The sequence below is a fragment of the Neofelis nebulosa genome, chromosome 14 (genome assembly GCF_028018385.1).
Source record: "Neofelis nebulosa isolate mNeoNeb1 chromosome 14, mNeoNeb1.pri, whole genome shotgun sequence".
NCBI classification, from domain to species: Eukaryota; Metazoa; Chordata; class Mammalia; order Carnivora; family Felidae; genus Neofelis; species Neofelis nebulosa.
Window position 1 is genome coordinate 64,371,643 of NC_080795.1, and position 24,328 is coordinate 64,395,970.

At 43.5% G+C, this 24,328-nt stretch overlaps 1 protein-coding gene and 1 long non-coding RNA gene across 4 annotated transcripts in view; both read right to left on the minus strand.

Annotated features, from left to right (window-relative positions):
• The window catches only part of SNTB1 (syntrophin beta 1), a 242,729-nt gene that overhangs the window by 109,968 nt on the left and 108,433 nt on the right, over window positions 1-24,328 (minus strand). The gene's annotated exons all lie outside the window — the stretch shown is intronic.
• LOC131494494 (uncharacterized) lies at window positions 13,575-16,981 on the minus strand. Its single transcript, XR_009253434.1, has 2 exons — window positions 13,840-16,981; window positions 13,575-13,749 (listed from the first exon to the last, which is right to left on the minus strand). It is a non-coding gene; the product is annotated as an uncharacterized LOC131494494 (long non-coding RNA).

Consider the following 24,328-nt stretch of genomic DNA (forward strand, 5'->3'; position numbering starts at 1 on the left):
ACAGAGAGAGACAGAGCATGAACGGGGGAGGGGCAGAGAGAGGGAGACACAGAATCGGAAACAGGCTCCAGGCTCCGAGCCATCAGCCCAGAGCCTGACGCGGGGCTCGAACTCACGGACCGCGAGATCGTGACCTGGTTGAAGTCGGACGCTTAACCGACTGCGCCACCCAGGCGCCCCCATTTGTATTACTTCTAATGAGACATAAGATGCTGTGTTCATCTGCTCACGCTGCTATCCTAGAACACCATGGACTGGGTGACTTATAAACACACATTTATTCCTCACAGTTCTGCATCCTGGAAGGTCCAAGATCAAGGCTCCAGTAGATTCAGTGTCTGATGAGGTGGCACCTTCTGATTTGTAAAGGGTCATCTTCTCTTTGTCCTCACTGGTGGAAGGGGCAAGAAGTTTCTAGGATCTTTTTAAAAGAACAGAAATCCCATCATGAGGGCTCCACCCTCATGACCTGAAAGCCTCCCAGAAGCTCCACCTCCTAACATCATCACACGGGCGATTAGATTTCAACATATGAATTTGGGGGGACAGGGACATAAACATTTATCTATAGCAGCTGCCTTTTTTTGTTCTTCTCTATGTAGTGCGTCTTTTTTCCTTGGCAGTTTTTAAGCTTTTCTTTTTACCACTGGTACTGAGCAATTTGATAATAATATGACCTACTGTCACTTTCTGCATGTTCCTTGTATATAGAGTTTATTGAGCTTCTATGTATCTGTGAGTTTATAGTTTTTATCAAATTAGGACAGTTTTCAGCCACTATTTCTTCAAATGTCTTTCCTCCTTTGCCCCCTCTGAGGACCCAACTATAGGTATATTAAGCTGCTTAAATTTATACCATAGCTCACTGATTGTTCATTGTCTTTAAAAAAAAAATTATCATTTCTATCTGTGTTTCACTGTGGATAGTTTCTGTTATTAGGTATTTCTGTTAATTAATACCATCCAATGTGTTTTTCATTTCATACAATGTAGTTTTCACCTCCAAGAACTGGACTTGGATCTTTTTTTTTTTTTTTTTTTAAGTTTATTTATTTACTTTGAGAGAGACAGAGACAGCGCAAGTTGGGAGGGGCAGAGAGTGAGGGAAAGAGAGAGAATCCCAAGCAGGCTCCTCGCTGACAGGGGCTCGAACTCGCAAACCATGAGCTCACGACCTGAGCCAAAAGCAAGAGTCGGTCGCTTAACCAACTGAGCTACCCAATATGATCTTTTTGTATCTTCCATATCTTTAATTTTTTGAATATATGGAATACAGTTACATGAACTGTTTTAATGTCCTTGTTGGCTAACCCTAATATCTGGGTTAGTTCTGGGTCAGCTTCAATTGACTGGCTTTCCACTTCATCGGGAATATTTTCCTACATCTTTGCATGCCTGCAATGTTATAGTAGATACCAGACACTGTGAATCTTACCTTGTTGAGTGCTGCATATGTTTATATTCCTAAAAATATTCTTCAGTGTTTTTTTGTTTCTTTGTCTTTTCCAAGACACAGTTAAGTTTCTTGGAAACCATTTGGTATTTTTAGATGTTGTGTTGTTGTTGTTGTTTAAGTTTTATTTATTTATTTTGAGAGAGAGAGAGACAGTGTGTGTGTGCGCGTGTGTGTGCGAGTGGGGCAGGGACAGAGAGAATCCCAAAGCAGGCTTTGCACTGTCAGCACATAGCCCATCATGGGGCTCGATCCTACAGACAACCAAGATCATGACCTGAGCTGAAATCAAGAGTGGGACACTTGAGCCACCCAGCCAACCGACTGAGCCACCCAGGTGCCCTTTAGGTGTTGTTTTGACGGTTTGTTTGGTACAACTGGGATGGTGTTCCATCTAGGATGAATTCTGTCCCTCTATTGAGGGGAGGCCCTCTGTGCACTCTGTCCTCTGTGTACTCCTGTGAATCATGACATTTTCCAGTCCAACTTCAGGACAGGTGTGCCTCCTGGTCTTAGGTGAGTGCTGAGCAATGTGACCTCTAATCTTTGCAGGTAGTTTTTCCCTTGGTCTTTTGCAGTTTCCTCACACCCATGCTGATCGGTACTCAGCTGGCCTTGAGGAGACCCACTTCGAAGCTCCAGATTTCTCTCTGTGCAGCTCTCTCCTCTCTCCTACCTGCCTTGGGGTGCTAGATGTGTTGGTCTTCCCAGACTCCCCTCCCTGTCTTCCCAACTGAGAGGGTCTTTCGGGTCCCACTGGGGTTCTCTGTCCCTGGAGCCATGGCCTGAAAACTCTCTCAAGGCAGAAAGCTAGGGCAGTCTCAGGGATTGTCTTGTCTCCCATCTCTCAAGAATCACTGCCTCATGTCCAAGGTCTTGAGCACATATTTCACCTGTCTTCTGGTTGTTTCAGGGAGAAGGGTCAATCTGGTTCCTGTTACTCCATCTTGCTTGGAGTGGCAGTCCAAGCCTATTAATAGAAGTCTTTAAGATACAGTCTTTTTTTCCAGCATGATAGTCTGTTATCATGAAGGCATTATGACATTTGCCATCATTGATGTATTAAGTGACAGATTAGATTGTATTCACTTCATGTCCGTTCAAAGGCATTTATTAGGTAGCGACAGTATTTACAAAGATGAACCACCCCAAAAGGGGCTCTGCCTTCTGGCATCAGTTTACAGATACAGCCAACAACTTTGGAAGGAACCGATTATAGGGCTTGTATATTATCCATGCTTTTAACATTCCCTCTTTTTTAACGGTGCCTGCCAACACCATCACTAATTATGCATAAAGGACAGCTGGAGGAAATAAGAAACTTGAGTCACATGATTTTACTAATTTTAAGCAGCCCTTAGGCTTAGACTTAGGGGCAGAAGTTGAAACTCTAGAGGGAAATACTTTATGCTGATGAGATGTTGACTTCTCTATTTCATGCTATTACTCTGCTCCCATAACCAGAATAGAAAGCTGGCTCTACTTCAGCTAAAAGAAAATAAAGCCCTAAATGACTCCACCTTGGAATGTGAAGGAACAAAGCAGGCCGGGGTAAGGGTACAAGGCTGACGACGTTGATGAGTTGGATTACATACAACCATCTCCACGGTGCCTCCAATTTTGAGATGAGCATTTCATGAAAGTTGTTCAAAGCAATATGTTGACCTTTCATGAGCTGGAGCAGCTGACATTTTGCCTGGATCTGAGCCAGGGTGTGTGCTATTCTAAACGAGAAATCAGTCGTCCCATCTGCACTGAGGGAACTTTTTCTGATCATTTGTTAAAGCTTTATTTCCAAGGCACTGAGTGAATTTAATTAATTTCACCACCACCATCCCCTGCTTAATAAATTCCTCACACACGTGGATTCACTAGGAAATTGAATTTCATCTCTAGAAAACAAAAAAAAGGACATTCAACTAAAGGATGAGAGATTAGTTTGGTGAAAGCCCAGTGATCTAGTCAAAATGAAAATGCCTCTCAAACTGTAATGAGGTGAATCATATTAAAATGCAGATTCTGGCTCAACAGCCCTGGAGTGGGCCCCGAGATTCAGTATTTCTCATAAACACTCAGGTGATGCGTTGTGGCTGGGGCCTGTGTGGCGCACTTTGAGTAGCAAGGAGCTAAAAGACATTAAGACCTCATTCACGTTTCATTATTCCACTAAGACACTGCAGTAACCAGGGAACCTTCTCAATTGAGCTTCAGTTTACCCTAATATAAAATATTCTCTAAGGTTCCTTCCAGATCCTCAAAATGTATCACGTTCCCTAAAAGTATAGGTCCAGCTTCCCTGTACTAGAGAATTTACGCGTTCTATCAGCAGGCATGTACTGAGCTCCTATTATGTGTCAGGTACTGAATGAGGTACTGGCTGATTAAGTACGCACTACATCAAACCCCTGCATGAAGAAATCAATTCAGAGGGAGAAGCAAGCAATGATAACGTGATGCCATGCATGCTATGAAGCTGCTTAAGTGATGGCTGTTAAGAGGACACAGAGGTCTGAGAATCTGTGTTTTGGAAAGCATGTACGAGGGGATGCCATCCTGCAGTGGTTCTCAGACTTGAGTGTGCACCGGAGTCACCTGCTGGGCTTGTTAAACTACAGATCACCGGATCCCACCCACAGACCTCTGAGAATTTTCATTTCTAACAAATTTCCAGGTGATGCTGATGCTTGTGGTCTGGGGTCGCACTTTGAGAAACACTGTTTTAGACCTCAAGACACGCACATGAATGAAATAGGGCTTGGCTTTGGGATGGATGACCAGGAGTCACGGTTTAATGGGAGAAACAGGCTTCCCTTCCCTCGCTCCACGTAGAATGGCTAGGGTAACTCTGGGAGGGGTTTGAAGAGGGAGAGAGACAGTATAGTGACAGTTCTGTGCCACATGAGCTTTGGAGTCAGAAGTAGCTGGGCTCAAAGCCCAGTTCTGTCACTTTACTGCTGTGGTCTTAGTATACCAAGTGTCAAAAAAAAAAAAAAAAGAAAAAAGAAAAAAGAAAAAAGAAAAAAGATGGTTGAGGTTTCTCAAATAATAATAGCATGATTCTATCTGGAAGAAGGGAGAAAGAAAAGACTGCCCAGAGTAGATGATATCTGTGTGATGACTGAGGATGAGTGGGAGCTTGAGAAATAGATCTGTTAGGGGATAGCAGGTAGCAAGGTTAAATGGATGGTTCTAGGTGGAAGATGTCACCAAGCTGTCAAACAACACACTGCTCTGTTCACTAAGTACTTTCTGGTACATATGCATATATTACGGGGTTGTTAATATAATCAAATTTAATATTCTTTGAGGAAAACTGGCTCTTTAAAGGACTCCCATGTACAATTCCCCTGTGAAGTCAAAGGAAGACAGGCTTCAACAGTAAGTGCACAATGACCATGGACTCGGAAGTTCTAGGCTCAAGCCTCAGATCTTCCTCCTAGAAGCTCTACAACATCTGGAATTCATGTACATATGTTCTTTCCACTTCTAGCAACTCCACAACGCAGCTGTCATTATTATCACTGCCATTCTACAGATAGGAAGACTGAGGCCCAAAAGGAGTCGATAAAATGCTCAAGGTTATTAACTAGTAAATACTGACTGAGCCAGTATTTGACCTCAAGTCTACTGGATCAAGTTTTATAAACTTTGGGATTTTGGCTTTTGTTTGATTATTTCAAAAGAGGATTTTCTATACTTACCCAATGACTAGACCTAATGAGAAAATTTGTCAAAACTAGATTTCTAAGCTCCTTCTGTAGAGATTCTAGTTCTGTAAGTCTGAGATGGAGCCAAGAATCTGTATTTTTAAAATTTTTTAAAAATGTTTATTTATTTTTGAGAGAGGGAGAGAGACAGAGTGTGAGTGGGGGAGGGGCAGAGAGAGAGGGAGACAGAGAATCGGAAGCAGGCTCCAGGCTCTGAGCTGTCAGCACAGAGCCCAGCGTGGGGCCCGAACTCATGAACTGTGAGATCATGACCTGAGCCGAAGTCGGACACTTAACCAACTGAGCCACCCAGGTGCCCCAAGAATCTGTATTTTTAATCAGTGACTGCCCCCGCCCTCACCCCTGCCACCATATAAGTATTACCTCTGGGGACATTTGAGAAGCATCATTACCTGTTGTAGTGGGTTGAATAATGTCCCCCCAAAATTCATGTCTATTGAGGACCTCAAGTCCTTACAGATGTAATTAGTTAAAATGAAGTCATTCTGGAGTAGGGTGGTCACACCTGGATTAGGTGACCAATGACTGGTATTCTTACAAGAAGAGGATACAGAGATACAAACACACACACAGACAGGAGGCCAGTGAAGACACAGAGAAAGGTTGGGATGCTACAACTAGCTGTAAGCCAAGCACATCCAAGGCTTGCTGCGAACTCCTAGAAACTGTAAGAAGCTAGGAAGGATTCTTACCTAGATCCTTTGGGGAGAGCAGAATGAATCTCTCCCGAACTGTGAGAGAATAGATTTCTGTCAGTTTGTAGTAATTTGTTATTGCAGCCATAGGAAACTAATACATTCGCCTTCTAGAAACTTCAGGGAAATAACTGTCTTAAGCTGGAATTTTTTTTTAATTAAAAAAAATTTAATGTTTATTTTTGAGAGAGACAGAGTGAGAGCAGGGGAGGGGCCGAAAGAGAGAGGGAGGGAGACACAGAATCCAAAGCAGGCTCCAGGCTCTGAGCTGTCAGCACAGAGCCCAAAGCAGGGCTCAAACTCACAGACCACGAGATCGTGATCTCAGCTGAGGTAGACACTTAACTGACTGAGCCACCCAGGCACCCCTTCAACTGACATTTTAACATGGAAAACTGATAACAGTGGTTGCTTCTGGAGAGGAGAACCAGGTGGTTTGGATAGGGGAGTTAAAAAAGGGGGACTTATTTTTCTTTGTGCGTCCTTTTGTGCATGGTCAACCATGTGTATGTATTATCTATTAAAAAAAGTAAAGGAACAAATAATGACATAAATCATTAAATATTCTTACATGATATCCTAGAGCAGCATATTTGGGACCAGAGCCATGAATCAGGAATGTATTGGTTTCTTGCACTCCATCAAAAAAAATAAATCATATTAAAGCCATTTGATATGAAGGGCTCATTCAAAAGAGTGACTTCCAGAGTCAGTCCTGGGGTCGGGGTGATTTAATTGATCAGAGAGTCTCGTACTATGAGAACAGAAGCTCGTGAAGGTGAGGTCCAGCAAGACACTGAAGATCAGAATCCTCTAGTTAGGATGAAAATGGGGAACCCACATCATCTCTACTTTATGTTCAAGAACACGCTCAAAGAGATAAAATGACTTGCTTCGTGTGACAGCCGCAGTTGAGTGTCGGAGCCACGTGATCATTCGTTCTGTTCAATGTTACATTTACTGGGCATTTACTGTGTGCGAGGCACCAGAAGGATAGAGATGTATCAGCTGCCTTCCCGGGGCCTGTCCTAGGACTGTCTGTCCTCAAATCCACTCCTTGCGCTTTCCGAGACTTTGCTCGGTATTACGAGGGGATGATTACTTGAGGCTTCTGTGTCGTGTGGCTTGTGCACACAGGACGCACCGGGGGAGACCGGAGGGGAGGAGGGAGGGCAAACCCATGCTGGCTTCTCAGCTCTGCTTTCACCATCATAACCGATTTGCTGCTTTCATTTCCCTCTGTTTAAAATGTCTCCCCACCCCCCCAGTAAAACAAAATAAAATAAAGTGCCCAGAGTAGTCTGTCTTCCTGGTTGGACCCGGACTGAAATGCTTTTGCTGCCTGGGTTTTTGATTTCCTGTGGCTGCAAGCCAGCTTCTCTGCTTGGGCTAGGCAGGTCAGCGCAGGGACTCTGGATAACCTGGTACAGAACAAACTGTCAGATTCCCAGAAGGGCCTGCAGCTGGGGCCCTCCAGCCCCGTGATGACTGGTGAGCTCCAGGGCCCGGGACCAACACAGGGGATGGATGCTGACCTTCCCAAGGCCAACGCCAAGGCTCCCCCTTCTCCCCACCAGCCCCTCTGGGCTTGAGTTCATAAGCAATTCTAAGCTGAAGGGCTGCGAGTGCCATCACAACACTGGTCACATGGAAGCAGGGAAGCTCCTTGGAGCTCATCAAAATATTAAAGCCATCCAACTCTTACAAATAAGTTCAGAGGTCACGGTTCTGGTTCCTTGAGAAACACGAACGCTATACCGTGTAGGGTAGTTTTCCTCTCCGAAATGGTGTCTCACGGTTTTGCAACCTAATATACTGACTGAGGCAATCACTATAAAGAAGAATTTTCCATCTGGGGACCAGGAGCATCTTGGGGAACTTCCAAGGTACCATAAAGGTCATAGCTGAAGAAATTCTAAACATCTGTTTGGCCCCGTCAGTGGTAACATGCAGGCTGTAGGAATGCTGAGAGGAAAAGCTGAGGAGCTCTGCCCTGTCTCCTGGGTCTTCCTTGTGTTCCCTCATCCCCTCATCGGTCCATTCATTTGCACACACCTCTGTCCAGTGAACATTTATTCAGTGCCCGCCCTGAGCCAGTCACTACCTGGGCTGGGCGCTGGAGATAACATGACAAACTAAGGCAAACCAGGCCACTGCACTCATGGAGTTAGTGAGACAGTCAGATGTCAGTCAGATAAAGACACAGATAAACGTAAAAACACCACACGGTAAGAGCTACAAAGGGGGACACATGGGGGACTCAAGCTGAGTCTGGGTTTCTTCTGGGCCCCAGTGAAGCAGTGATGAGGTGTGGACTTCTTTAGTGAGCTGTTTTTCTCTTCCATTCTTTAGCTTCACAGCTTATGAAATACTTGAACGTACATTGTATCACTTTACTTTTATTCCAATGCTGCGATGACAAGATTTTAAAAAAGAAGGTTGAGAGTATGAGAGAATAGTAAAGGTGAGGACATGTAAGAGTAAAGTATTTTCACGTGTTTGTTCTTCATTTACCAAAAATTGGTGGTCTGGTCTTTAAACGTAAGTAATTATAATTTAGAAAGGCCACAAACAAACACACAAATTCTAGCCTTTTAGCTGGGGCAGAATCTGGTTACACCGTAGTTATATCTACTTTTGCCGAAGCAAACAGAGGCGAGATTTCCTTTTGGACAAAGGTGTCCTCTAGACCCACAGGAAAGAGCATTAATCACAAATATTAAAACAGTTTCCAAAGCAACCCTATAACTACAATAACAAAGGATGCTTTTCACATGTTCTGAATGTGAAAAGGTTCTTTATCGGGTACCTTTACGTCATGCTCGTTCACTTGGATAATGCCAACTAAAAAAGAAGCCATATGATTGCTTTTAGACTCTACATGAAAAACTATATAAAGTGGGGGGCGCCTGGGTGGCTCAGTTGGTTAAGCATCCGACTTCGGCTCAGGTCATGATGCCACAGCTCACAAGTTTGAGCCCTGCGTGGGGCTCTGTGCTGACAGCTCAGAGCCTGGAGCCTGCTTCGGATTCCATGTCTCCCTCTCTCTCTGACCCTCTCCTATTCATGCTCTTTCTCTGTCTCAAAAATAAATAAACAGGGGCGCCTGGGTGGCGCAGTCGGTTAAGCGTCCGACTTCAGCCAGGTGGCGATCTCGCGGTCCGTGAGTTCCAGCCCCGCGTCAGGCTCTGGGCTGATGGCTCGGAGCCTGGAGCCTGTTTCCGATTCTGTGTCTCCCTCTCTCTCTGCCCCTCCCCCGTTCATGCTCTGTCTCTCTCTGTCCCAAAAATTAAAAAAAATAAAAAAAAAAAAGTTGAAAAAAAAATAAACATTAAAATTTTTTAAAAAATCTATAAAAACAGGGAAAGAGAGGGAAAAAACTGCATTTACTCAAGATGCCTAGCTCTTTGAGAATGACTGTTATCTCCCAGGAAATATTACTCAGCTTGAATGCACTGTTAGGACATTTCCATGATGATCATATTGGTCACAATAAGACTGGTTTATGCTGTGCCGTTAAATTATCCTGAAATCTCAGTTACCGAGCATAACCAAAGTTTGTGAAAATAACATGTTATGTTCCCCAAAGGGCCTGAGGTGGGTGGGGTGGGGATCTGCTCCACCAGGTCACTCAGGAAGCCAGTCTTAAGGAAACTCCACCATTTTAAAGGTGCACCTCCAAGAACACACTTGCCAATCACTGCCTCAGCTCAGGAGCACACACATCACCTCTTCTCATATTTCATTAGCCAGAATTAGTCACAAGGCCCAACACAACTATAAGACTTAGAGATTCGGGGGGACAAATGGACTATTTGGTGAGCCTACTGTCTGCCACTACAACCTATTTCCAAAACTCATCAAAACTGATGCTGTAGGGGAGGGACTAGTTTAATCACAATTCCCCCAACCTTATCAAGGCTCAGGGTTTCCTGTAAGCTCTTATTTTGAGTCTTTACAGGCACAGGGAAGAGAATTAGCATTTCTTGAGCTCCTATCATCTAGCCAACGTTGTGTGATGGATACTGTGAGTTGGGTAACTCAAGCTCACTGCACCCTCTTTACAACGTAGAATGCTAAAAAAAAAAAAAAAAAAAAAAAAAAAATTCCATCTTCCCAGAGTCCCTTACAGGTAGGGTTTTGGAAATATGCTAGGTTCTGCCAGACATACACTTGATGTCTTCCCTTGCTTAGGAAGGTGGCAGTTTTGACTGCCACTGCTGGTAAGCAAGGCTGTCAGGGTCAAAGGCAAGAAGCGATGGCAGCGGGCTGGGACAGCCAGCGTCCATTCACCCAGCCTCCTGGGTGTCAAGAGGCAGTTGCAAGGTGCCAGTTCCCTCATTCCTGGATCACCCCTCAGGTCCTGCACAGTTTTGGTAATTCCAATGGCAACCTCCTGGTTCTCTACTTTTTCCTGATTAAATCAGTTTTAAAGACTCCCGAGGGTCATTAATGGAGACTCAATCAAAAAGGTCTTCCCATTTTTGGTAGACAACTAATTCCTTAAATACCTTTCTGCTTAAGTTACCTAGACTGACTTCTGTTTCTTTCACTGTGACTTGACTGATAACATTTACCAAATATCGCTATATGCATAAGTTCCTCTAACAACTTTCTGAGAACTCCTAACTGTTGAAATGAGTCAACTTGTACTTTTAAGGAATCTAAGTTTGAGCTAAAATAACTGCAAGCATAAATTTGTTTTAAATTTCATGTTTTAGCTTTAAAATTCATGTGAACGAACTCTACAATAAATTCTATTCTCCCCAAATTCAGAGCAAAATTGATGTTCCCCTAAGGTATACCTTTTCATTCAGTGGCTTTATATATTCCTTGATAAAACCAACCTTATCCACGAAAGTATACACACGTCATCTTGAGAGACATTTAATTTGTGTAAAAATTCTGAAAGGTGGCTCTCATGATGCTTTCATTATTTTATTATTTACAGATGGATTAACTGGGGCTTAGAGGGGTAAACTTAGGTGTCCAAGATCACAAAGAGCTGGGGTTTAAACCTAGGTCTGTCTATTTTCAAAGCCACAATTTCTTTCCACTACAACACACAGACTTCTTTTTTTATTTTTTTAAATGTTTATTTATTTTTGAGAGAGAGAGAGAGAGAGAGCGTGAGCATGAGTGGGGGAGGGATAGAGAGAGGGAGATACAGAATCTGAGGCAGGCTCTAGGCTCTGAGGTGTCAGCACACAGCCTGACGCGGGGCTCAAACTCACAAACTGAGAGATCATGATCTGAGCTGAAGTCAGACCCTTAATTGACTGAGCCGCCCAGGAGCCCCAACACGCAGACTTCTAAGACCACATCTCCTTAGTTCTCAGCTGCTCTGAACACTAGTTTGTAACAGAGGTTTGGTTAGTTTGCTTAGCTCAGTGCTGATATGACTAGTTAGTTCTTCTCTCCTCCATGACACCAAAAGCTGTAAGCATCTGGCTCCAAATGGTACACTTCTCATTTTATGAAGGATTGTCCAAGAAAAGATGGAAGGAACACAGTAGAAAAATCTGTAGAACTAGAAAAAAAAATTGACTACAACACACATTCTGTATCGTGGGCCACCCATGAACAACATGTACACAAACATGATGATAATGGATTTGTGAAGCCTGGAAACCTAATACAACTTGAAGTCAATAGGATCCTGGGATGACTATGGCATCAGCAGAAATATGTCGGTTCGAATTCCTTCTCTGGCTCATGCACGCTGTTTTATCTGTCACTCTCCTTGCCTACATACCTGACAGCAGGCTAGAGAATCCTGCCATCAAGACTTACTGGAACATTTCTATAAAACTGTATGTGGCTGTGGTAGGATTCCGTGATTAAATCCTTAGTGATTTAAGCCCTTAGTGATTCAAGCCCTTCTCCGTCTTTCCTGGAGAAATTAATCTAAAGATACTATTTGCACGTTGACCCAGTTCTTCAAACTGTCAGCTACTATAGCTCCAGAATCAGACAGAAACATATAAAAGTCACAATGTGGTTTTCATCTGTCCAAACAGCTGTGTTACACCTTCTCAACTCAATATTTTACCCAGGGCTTTCCCAGCACTTAATAAAACTATTAAAAAATTCTTAATGCGTCGTCATGCCACTGAAAGAATCCTTTGCTGATCTTATGAGAGATAGATATTTCTAGAACAGAAAAAAAGAGATAAATGGGAGGAGATTGTCTTTGCTAAGTGCCTACTTAGGTGTAAGGCATTAGGCACATATCAACTTATTTAATTCTTTAAAAAAATTTTTTTTAATGTTTCTTTATTTTTGAGAGAGAGACAGAGCACGAGTAGGGGAGGTGCAGAGAGACAGGGAGACACAGAATCTGAAGCAGGCTCCGGGATCCAAGGTGTCAGCACAGAGCCCAATGCGGGGCTCGAAGTCACAAACGGTGAGATCGTGACCTGACCTTAGCCGAAGTCAGATGCTTAACCAACTGAGCCACCCAGGCACCCTCAACTTATTTAATTCTTAAAATTCTATACGCATACATAAAAATACTATCACCCTAATTTTATATATTTAAAAAATTCAATGAAGATAAGTAAATTGACTGAAGTCACCCAGATCATGAGTAGAAAAGCTAATAATGAAACCCAGATTGGACTGGCCTGAAAATCAATCATCTTTTCAAGATTGCATAACACCTCTAATAAAAAAATATTGCCAGAGAGCTTGAGAAACTAGCTCCAAGAATTGGAACTTCTGGATCTAGTGTTTTGTTTCCAGGTAACATGAGGAAACATTTCCTGATTGCCTGAATATTTAATAGCACAGGAAACGAAAACAAATTGCAGTACTTGGCCCTTACTGTGTGTTTCCTAACAGAAGTGGAGGAGAGAGCTTTCTCCTAGAGGGAAAAAAAGCACCACGTTACAACTGCAAGTGTGTCTATTAAGGGTAAGTGAGTTGGCATTTTAGGTGAGACAACATTAAAAAGATTTTGCAGTTTTGATTCCACTGATGAATGGTTACTGCTCAAACATACCCCCTCCTCTCTTCACATCTTCGTCTGTCTCTGGCTGTGTCACTGTTAGAATCAGGTCGGGGCAGGGTGACGGCAGCACTCCTACCTGACTCCCCAGCTTTGTCGTACTGGAAGAGGACACACCCCCTGGCCCCTGCTCTCTGAGGAGAGGACAACAGTCCATCGTGAAAGCCTTTCTCAGCTCAGCCACCCTGGCCACTCCCTGCTGCACTTCCCTTCCGCACCTCCAGCTTGAGACAAATAAACGGTCTTTTCCTCTGAGCATCACCGAGGCTAAAAGAAATCTTGATCAAAATTCCAGAAGAGGCATGGCACCATTTATTTATTTATTTATTTATTTATTTTTTTTTTTTTTTTTTAATTTATTTATTTTTGAGAGAGAGAGAGCAGGGGAGGGGCAGAGAGAGAGAGAGAGAGAGAGAGAGAGAAGAATCCCAAGCAGGCTCTGTGCTGTCAGTGCACAGTCTGACGTGGGGCTTGAACCCCAGAACTGCAAGATCGTGACCTGAACCGAAACCAAGAGTCAGACACTTAACCGACTGAGCCACCCAGGTGCCCCTACAGCACCTTTTATTAAGCAGGGCCGTATAAATATAGGTTCAGTCACTAACGAGGTGTTCGAGGTAGCCATGTTTTTCGTATAGTTGTCACTTGTATATACATCAGACCTATTTTCTAAAAGACAGAACGTAAGCACACTTTTTGCGATTTTATTTTTTCTGTCTCTGCTTTCTCCAGATTCATTCTCTGCCCTTCTCTGCCTTGCTCTGTGCTCCAAGAGTAAAACTCGATGTACTAAGCACATCACTCAGGCTCCCTAGACTCTGCCTTCCAGTTGTCAGCAACCACTCAGAAGCAAGAACAGGAGACCTTAGGGCGGGACAGAGGAAGATTAGGGACGCTGACCTATTCCCAACCCTCCCTGGGCCTCGGTCTGTCTCCCAGGGCTCCCGTCCTCACCAGCTCACAGAAACTTTCTCTTCTCCTCGGTCCCTGGGATGGAAGCAGCTTCCCAGTTGCTAAGACCTGGGTGCTTCTCATCCATTGCTGGTTCTTCTAACACAGCCTGCTCTTCTGTAAATGGTCCCTTCATTAAACATTCTTCAGTTAAGGCTTCAAGAGTGACACGGGCAGCTGTGACCAGCATCTGTGCAATTGCCATCCTGGACGCAGTGAGCGATTTCTCCATGCTGTTCCAAGAATTAGGGCAAATGCAAAAGAAATGCAAGACGTGCTGCTGTTTGTCACCATGCCTGCAAGTCCAGGTAAAGGACATCAGACTGTCAAAAGACAGTCACTCTGACTGTCAATCAAGCCCGTATTGTCAAAGGCCTAAACGTGTCCTATGCTTGTGCTTAATCCCACCCTTCAGCGAAGCATGACTTTCCTCGGTTCCATTCACCGAGGGCCAGTGTAACCACCTAGCGATAGGGGCCAGATGTATGACTGACGGTGGCTCCACGTCCAAGGACGACAGAGCAAAACTAGTTCTGGACTCCGTCTTTTAGCTCAGGCCTTCAAGCCCATTTTCTCAGGAACTCCTGCAGATTCTGGCCCTTACGTCTCTCCAATTCATCCAACTTCTCTTCAGGGCTTCTGTCCTACTCTAGCAGAGGCCAAGATGATTTCTCACCTCAATTTCTGCAGTAACGCTCTGACTGCTCCCCCAGCCAGACCATGCTTGACTATGAAGCCAGAGGGGTCTTTGTGATGTCAATCCCCTGCTATAGACCCCACCTAGAATAAAGTCCTAAACATAAAGGGGCTTAGCTCTGAATGTGACCACCTCTGTAGACTCTTGACACATTCTTCTTAGACAGTACTCCAAAGAGACTGAACTTCTTCCGATTCTTTAACAGAACTATGTTTTTTCTTGCCTCAGTGCCTAGACTCATACTGTCTCTTTTGCCAAGAATACCCGACTTGTCTCCCTTCCCCAAACTTTGACCTGGCTAACTTCTAGTCTATTATTCGCGTCTCAGCACACACATCACTTCTTCTGACAATCATTCCCCGTTGTCACCATCCACCCCCTTCCAAAAATCAGAACTTTGGATTAGGTAGTATTCCTGCAAAGGAGCTACTGGAGCATCCTTTCCACCTGCATCATCTTTAAAAAAAAATTTTTTTAATGTTTATTTATCCTTGAGAGAGAGAGAGAGACAGAGTGTGAGCAGGGGAGGAGCAGACAGAGAGGGAGACACAGAGCCCAACGCAGGGCTCAAACCCATGAGCGGTGAGATCATGACCTGAGCCGAAGTCAGACTCCCAACCGACTGAGCCACCCAGGTGCCCCTCACCTGCATCACCTTTTAGAGTTCTGTTTTGGAATGCCCAGTTACTTGTACACATTCCCTACCTGACCAGAAGCTGTGCCAAGACAAGAACCCTGCAACCGCTGCAGATCAGGACCTAGCAAAAACCCTGGATGGTCAGAACTATTTGCTAAAACATTGAAATATAAGAAAAAGAAAGACATCTCAACCAGGTCGAATGGACCACCAATGTGAAAATTCCTGTTCTAGTTTTGTTTTGGAACAAAGAAAGTACCTGTCAACAGACACGGGACCTGGATGTCCAAGTAGGTGTTGTCTAAATGTATCTGCAGCTCTCCGTGCCATGAAACCATCCTCCACTGAGGAGAGTAAAAGTCCATGCATGTGTTGAGGAAGAAGGGTAGGGCTGCTCTGCGAATCCTCCTCTCTCCCCCTTCTCCCATCCCCACAGCAGGTGATGTCCACTTGAATAGAGGATGCCTGCATTCTAGCGCGGGGGTTGTTTTCAGAGGCTCATTATCTCAGCTGAAAAATCCTGGGGCAGCTTTTTGCAAACCAAATGGAGTTCAATTAATGTACTGAGAGCCAAAGATCAAGACCTAAATATTGAGAGTCAACATTAGCAAAAGTCTCTCAGCACCCAGATGGTCAAGTTCAACCTTTTGAAATGCTCTTCAAAGAGGGGAAACTGAGATTTTTCCTGGAATGGTGCTTAGAGGTACAGGAATGAACTAAAATGAACTCATCTTATTGTGTATTGATGAATCATGGAACCATGCTTCGTGAACACTCTCCTCAACTCCTTTCCTCAAGGCTATCCAAAAATAGTTAAATTCCCTTTTTTTTCACTAGCTTACCATTGCCAGGGAAACCTTACTAATTCATCTCCAACAGATTAAAAATATATGATAATTAGGATGAACACTCAAGTTTATCTATGGAGGAAACAGATTTTCTTAAAAATAACAAGGCTATGAAAATGTTATTTAAGCTCATTAAAATGAACCTTTTGTGCACTCTGTTGTATACAAAGATGCAAATTATGCAAGGTTTTTGGGGGGAAAACAGTGGCTTGGCCATTCATGTTCATCTCCTCTCCCTTAAAATATCCCAGTAAGGAAAAACATTAAAATATGTATAAGCCCACCAGAAAATGAGAGGCAAGAGCTCAATATGTGTCTGGAGGACAGCAATGAAACTCAGTAATCGATTGCACATAAAGAATGAGCCAAGAATGCTACAACCTGATGGGCTACAGAGAGAATCCCAAAGAAGTGTGAGCTCCTTGGCTCTGCATACCCTTCAGGGGCTGGGAGCATCACAGACAGAGGCAGGGGTGATGCAGGGCTGGAAACAGGGTCCTATGTGAGGTGTGCAAGCTGAGTAGTGGGGGTCTCCGAAAGCTGACAACTGGGTGTTCCCACCACCACCCACACCCAAGGCCTGGCAAATTGTCCTAAGTAACTTAATGGACCCAGAGGAAACTTCCAAACATCAACATCTGCAGAACTGGAAGGGGTCTCTCAGTAAGGCTGATTCACCAAATAATAACCGTACATGAATTCTCACCAACTGATAAACCCCCCCTCCCCACACAAAGGTTCCAATAGGTTTCTTTGTCTCTCAGTGTAAAAAATGAGCAGATACCAAAGGATCACCAAACATCTGAGGAAAACTCCAGCAAGTTAGATGAAGATCCGAACAAACAAGCAGAAAAAAGAATAACAGAAAAAACAAAGAGCACAAAGAAAAGTAAACAAACCTAATTAATAGTCTCCAAGAATTAAGACAAAATATAGCATCCATAAAACAAGAACAAAATTCCACTAAAAAGAAACATTCAGAGAATAAAGAGCTAAAATATAATAGCTAAAATTTAAACACAATATATTCATGAGAAGGGTCACAGAAATAAACTTTAAGAAGTGTGACTGAAGTAATAGAGAAAAAAAAAAAACAGACTTAGAAAACCAATCTATGAGGTCATCTTTCCAACAGGGGATCCAGAGAGACAGAGAACAAAGAAGATGGAGAAGGACATTACCAAATACATAACGTGAGAATATTTCCCAGATCTCAGACATGAGTCTCTCTCATGGTTTACAAATAGGCTTCAAAATGAATGATAAACACCCATTGCTTTTTAATAATAAATCTTTGAAAACTATCTGCTTTTATTATTTTGGTAACATTTAAGCTTTCATTAAAATAACTTTTAAAAAGGAGTGTCTTACACCTGTTTTCTTAGGTCTGTTGTGGATGCTAAAGGCAAGCCTTCTTGCTTTGCCTAACTATGTACACTTAAAAAATAACATAACTGCTTAGGACTTTATTTCCTATTTCAGATCTCTGACTAATTCAGTCCAACCTCCCTGAACTTTCTCTTCCCAACCACCTTTAAACAAACTGTTGAAACATTACTATCTATTTCACTTCCTGTATTTCTCAAAAGCAGAATGTGAGCACTGTTGAAAAACACCAAGGTCATCTCTCTTTTTATCCATACCCTTCCAGAGTAACAATATTTCAGTAGGGGTTATCTAGGTAAAAAGCAAGGATGGATGGATGGATAGATAGATAGATAGATAGATAGATAGATAGATAATGTGATAGAGGCTATAGTAGATAGAGGTAATAGACAGACAGATAGATAGACAAAGATAACAGATACAGACAGATGACTAAACATGACCAAAATGGTGCTCTTGGTGGTAGAGGGAAGTCCACACTTTCAAATGAAACTGGTAGATCATCCAAAAGATAATACTCATGTTTTTTTGTTGGTTTATTTGTTTGTTTGACTTTAGTTTTATACATGATGGTAACAGTTTAACTTAGCCACGTGAGGAGGTTTCTAGGTCCACAGTGGTCTATACAAATTCAGAAACACTTCTGCTATGAACACCTTGATATATTATATAAGATGTAATAAGAAAAGTTTGATTTGGGGGCTTTAATGTACTACTGAGCTTGCAAAAAAGAAAAGGAAACTCCCATATTAAAAAAAAAAAAAAAAAAGGATGGGAAGGCATTGAAAACAACAGTGGTGAGTATTGGGGTTGTGGCAGGTAGGTCAGTAGTGGGGGGGGGGGGTGTGCTGAAGACTTGGGAGTTTGATATATACATGATAGTTAAGGTTCTGTGGGCCCATGACTTGGGAAACTGGAATGAGTTTCCTACAGAGAGCCAGCAGTCCCAGAAGGCTAAAAACCTCTGTGAAAGAATGTCTTACAAAATAATCTCTCCCCAACAGTTTGAGGAGATGACCTGGAAATTTCTTTCTGCTGAGAAGAAAACTCCTCCCTCCCTTGGAGCCCAGGACTGAGGATATTTTGATTGAAAGCTGCATTTATGGCACAGTTATGCTACCAGGAATTAGGGGATGCTTACAGGGGTATCAAATCCTTACAACAGTTATACGTGGTCAGTGTCAGCAAGCACATTTTATAGACAAGGAAGCTCGGAATCAGAGAGATTAGGCAATTTATCTAAGATGAAAGGGCCTAAGTGACAGAACTGAGATCCAAACTCCTATTTTCTAACCTCAACTCCAGAGTTTTACTCACTGATATTAACAGGTGGTTAATTTGGGCCTTTTTGGGGCCTAATTTGAAAATGTGTCCACTTACTATAGTGCCACTGTAACTTTATTTCACATTTTCCCCTTTGTTTCCAAAATGCATTGTCAATTGTGGTGGGCTAGCAATACTTTCTGTTATGAGGCCACCATCGTGTATCCAACCAAAGTGGAGAAAACAGAACCAAGAAAGTACACGTATTATGAGCCTCTTAAGAGGAGAAGCTCTTTTCACAAGCCAGGATTTACTACAGAGACAGGATGGGTAGTAGAACCTCATGAATCTTCACTCTGGTTGACCTAATGGAGGAGCCTTTTCAATAGGATTCCAAGTTTGAAGAGTATGGTTGAGAACTCTACGTAAGCTTTGGGTGAGGGGGGCTATCGTGTGCCCCCAAACACTGGAAAAAGTAGGAAATCAGGCTCAACTAGTAAAACGGTTACTCTTGTCTGGTGGTCACCAAAAGAACTGTGTTTCCAAATGTGTAACTAAAGTACTTGGGATCACCTAAAACTCACAACAAAGGGATATGGGAGCCACTTTGGAGAGCCAGGACTGGAATTTGATTTAGTTTAACAAGCAAAAACAAAGTCCACTGCTCTGGTCCCCATCAGGAATAAGACTGGGTGAACTGAAGAGGAGTGGGGCATCCACTTAGGGGAGCCCCGAGTATTTATGCACAGCCCAAAGGAGATGGGGGCTCTCGGTAAAGCAGTAACTAACATAATGGCTATTCTGGCAAAGCTCTCCTAATCCCGGAAGGGGTGGCTTCCAGCTTCCTTGTCTAAAATGTACACCTTAAGGTCTGCTAGCATCTCTTGTATTGATAACCTTGGTGACAACTGAATTCCTCACATAGAATGCATTGCTTAGGCTGCCTTGAAAGTCCATATTGTTTTTGTTACTTGGTGTTCTGATATTCTGTTTATTTCTATACTTGTCTTCTAATACAGACCACCTGTATGTAATGGGAGGACATACATACTGTCCCACTTCAGTGTTTACTTCTGCTTGACCATTGCATTTGTTTTGGTTAGTATTAGCCCACTCCTTGGAGATGGATCCACTGTCACTATGCCACTAATCAGGTTTCTGATCCTCTGTGGCTGCAACTTGGGCACTGGATTGTGGTAACATCACTGAGGGCACTTTGTGAGAATATATCTGCATCTACTACAGGACTTATTGGATCATACCCCTCTGAATCACTGTGTGCTGAGTGGAGCACTTCTATTTGAAATTACAATGGCATCTTCTGTGGATTTTTCACTTGTATACTGTAGATAGAAATGCACACTGTTTTTCAAAAAGCTGTATGCATTGCTTCATAATTTAACCATGAATATCTACAGTGGAGTCTATTACTGGAGCACATAGTCATGACAAAAGCTTCATACACCATCCATAAGGGTCCATCTGCTTTCAACCCAGTAACAGGCTTTGTTAATGGGTTGTTATGGTTTATTTAAGTTTGCTGTGCCTGTCAAGATAGAACCATGTTTTTATTTGTTCTCTTATTCCCAAGCCTATTTAGTGGAAGATGTTTGCTTTTTTTTTTTTTTTTTAAAGTTTGAGAAGGTAAAGAATACAAAAAATGGACAGATGAATATGCCATTTATCATACATAGCACATATTTTTGAATGCCTGCTTTGTATCAAGCAATGTTCTCGAAAGATGGGATATTAAAATGGCAACACGGGATGTTCCAGACCTCAAGGGGTCTTAATAACTTTATGAACTGGATAAGCACATAAGAAAAAAATCTCAAGTCATTATGAAAGCTGCCATGATGGACAGATCAACACACAGGGTATAGTGGGACCAGTGTCTCACCTGTGCTGAGTGTTAGAAGGTGACTAGGAAGTTGTCAGGGAAGTAAATTATTTAAGGGTGGCTGGGGCATAAAGGATGAGATGGGAAGAGCTGGACACTTAGGGAAGATCCAGAACCTCATAAGGTTTTTATGTAATACTGAGTAGTTTTGGTATCAGTGAAGGTGACAGGGAGCCATCTTGAGCAAATGGATAAATTTTGGGTGTTTCATATTCCCTTGGCTAGCTGGGTGTAGGGTAGATGGTGGAGGATAGCGAAGGAGCAAGCTGGAAACAAAGCACCCGGTAGAGAATACGTCCAAATAGTCTGGAGGACTGGGGATGTAGCTCTGGACGAGGGCAGCGAAGAGCTTATGAACGAGTTATTTATGAAGTGAATTTTTCTAAAAAAATGTTGTAATCATTGACAACCACTAGCAGTGACACATTCTTGTGGATTCAGTGCCTGCTGGGTGACCTTTTCCACAGAAAGAGTAGCAATCCTGCCTGCTGTTCTACGGCTTTTTCTATTTGAGAAATTGAACATCAGAGTTTTTAATGCAAACTATAAGTAGCTGTGCATCACCAACCAAGGGGATTAGTGCCAAGCTGCTGTGGCATTTGTCATCAGTCCTCAAGCCTCAGCATCCAGGAGCCCATTGAGTCCTGGCCATTGCACTTACAGTTCAAGTGAGCTGTTCTGCCAGGTGCTGGAGTCACAGGCAATGGGTTATCGTGATTAAGAAGCTGGGCTTCGGGTTGGAACTCCAGATCTACGGTTTGCTTCAACTCTCACTTCTGAACTACATTTCACTGTTTATGAAATAGAGATTAGAGGACCTACTACTGAGAGTTGTTATTAGATTGAATGAGATACTTGCTGAAATCCACACATTCCAAGGTTGAGCTAGACTCTCCCTTTCTCTTTTATGTTTAACATACGCATTATTTTCATTTTCTCAGAAAGGCTACCATCTCAGTTTCTATTTCCCCTTTCACCCAGGAGTTATTTCACAGCTTTTAAAAATCCAAGAAGAAAGGTTTTCTGCACTTCGATTTTGCAATTTGTTTTCCACTTTTACTCCACTATCATCAGAGAAATGTCGTTTAGAATATTCCTACCTCAAGGAGTTTATTGCACTTTTTGTGAGCTAATCTATAGTTAATTTTGTCAATGTTCTATCTGCATTTAGAAAATGGGATGTTCTACATTTAGAAAAGGGAAGTGTGTTCTTTATTATCAGTGTACAAAGTTTGTGATGTATCCAGATCTCCCTTGTTAATGACGTTGTTTGGGTCTTTCAGATCTTCACCGATCTTTTGTCTACTTGCCCTATCTTGGACGGAGAGTGGCATGTTGAATTACCTAATAGTACATTTCGATTTCTTCTTGCATCTTCTACAAAGGCCACTGCTGTGTTATTTGGGGTGCATCCACAACTGTTGAATGTTCCTTGTGAACCCCGGTCTTCAGCCTCAACCAGTTCTTTGTCCTGTTTTGTGCTTTCAGTCTGCATCTTACCCTGTCATATATCAAGATCAAAAGTGGTACTTTTTGCTGTCATTGCTGTTAGTTTATATTTGCCTTGTACGCTTTACCCATCTCTTTGCTTTTTGCCTTTTAAAATCACTTCGTGTTAGGCGTGTCTTGTGTTCAGCACGGAGTTGAGTCTATATTTCTGACTAGTACATTATACTCTGCCCAGCATGTAACCAGAGTTCCATTAAATATTTGTTTCCTTTTTCCTTTCTTCTCTTCCTCGACCAGGGCCAAGATTCACCTAAAACCATAATCTTTTTCCCCCCAGCTTTGTTGAGGTATAGCTGACAAAATTTTAAGATATTTAAAGTGTATAGCACGGTGATTTGATATACATATACATTGTGAAAGGTCAATCTCATTATTAGCAGTTCTGGGTCTATCTGGACGGAAGTCTCCTCCTGGACCCTCTGGCTTAGCTGGATTCTCGTTTTCAGTCCTGCCCTGTGGTTCTCATACCCTAGCAGGATAGGCTCTCCCACACCACCTCATCAATGGTGGATTGAAGACCACTGATTTAAAAGTTTAAAGATGGAGAGTATCCACAAGATGGCGGCGTAGGAGGACGCTGGGCTCACCCCGCGTCCTTCTGATCACTTAGATTCCACCTATACCTGCCTAAATAACCCAGAAAACCGCCAGAGGATTAGCAGAACGGAGTCTCCGGGGCCAAGCGCAGACGAGAGGCCCACGGAAGAGGGTAGGAAGGGCGGCGAGGCGGTGCGCGCTCCACGGACTGGCGGGAGGGAGCCGGGGCGGAGGGGCGGCTCGCCGGCCAAGCAGAGCCCCCGAGTCGGGCTGGCAAAAGCGGAGGGGCCGGACGGACTGTGTTCCGACAGCAAGCGCGACTTAGCGTCTGGGAGGTCATAAGTTAACAGCTCTGCTCAGAAAGCGGGAAGGCTGGAGGACAAAGGGAGGGAGAGCTGCTGAGCCCCCGGACGGCAGAGCTCAGCTTGGCGGGGAACAAAGGCGCTCGCCAGCACCATCTCCCCCGCCCATCCCCCAGCCAAAATCCCAAAGAGAACCAGTTCCTGCCAGGGAACTTGCTCGCTCCGCGCAAACAGCCAACTCTGTGCTTCTGCGGAGCCAAACCTCCGGCAGTGGATCTGACTCCCTCCCGCTGCCACAGGGCGCCTCCTGAAGTGGATCACCTAAGGAGAAGCGAGCTAAGCCTGCCCCTCCCGCCCCCGTGCACCTTGCCTAACCACCCCAGCTAATACGCCAGCTCCCCAGCACCACAAGCCTGGCAGTGTGCAAGTAGACCAGACGGGCCACACCACCCCACAGTGAATCCCGCCCCTAGGAGAGGGGAAGAGAAGGCACACACCAGTCTGACTGTGGCCCCAGCGGTGGGCTGGGGGCAGACATCAGGTCGGACTGCGGCCCCGCCCACCAACTCCAGTTATACACCACAGCACGGGGGAAGTGCCCTGCAGGTCCTCACCGCTCCAGGGACTATCCAAAATGACCAAACGGAAGAATTCCCCTCAGAAGAATCTCCAGGAAATAACAACAGCTAATGAACTGATCAAAAAGGACTTAAATAATATAACAGAAAGTGAATTTAGAATAATAGTCATAAAATTAATCGCTGGGCTTGAAAACAGTATACAGGACAGCAGAGAATCTCTTGCGACAGAGATCAAGGGACTAAGGCACAGTCACGAGGAGCTGAAAAACGCTTTAAACGAAATGCAAAACAAAATGGAAACCACGACGGCTCGGATTGAAGAGGCAGAGGAGAGAATAGGTGAACTAGAAGATAAAGTTATGGAGAAAGAGGAAGCTGAAAGAAAGAGAGATAAAAAAATCCAGGAGTATGAGGGGAAAATTAGAGAACTAAGTGATACACTAAAAAGAAATAATATACGCATAATTGGTATCCCAGAGGAGGAAGAGAGAGGGAAAGGTGCTGAAGGGGTACTTGAAGAAATTATAGCTGAGAACTTCCCTGAACTGGGGAAGGAAAAAGGCATTGAAATCCAAGAGGCACAGAGAACTCCCTTCAGACGTAACTTGAATCGATCTTCTGCACGACATATCATAGTGAAACTGGCAAAATACAAGGATAAAGAGAAAATTCTGAAAGCAGCAAGGGATAAACGTGCCCTCACATATAAAGGGAGACCTATAAGACTCGTGACTGATCTCTCCTTTGAAACTTGGCAGGCCAGAAAGGCTTGGCACGATATCTTCAGTGTGCTAAACAGAAAAAATATGCAGCCGAGAATCCTTTATCCAGC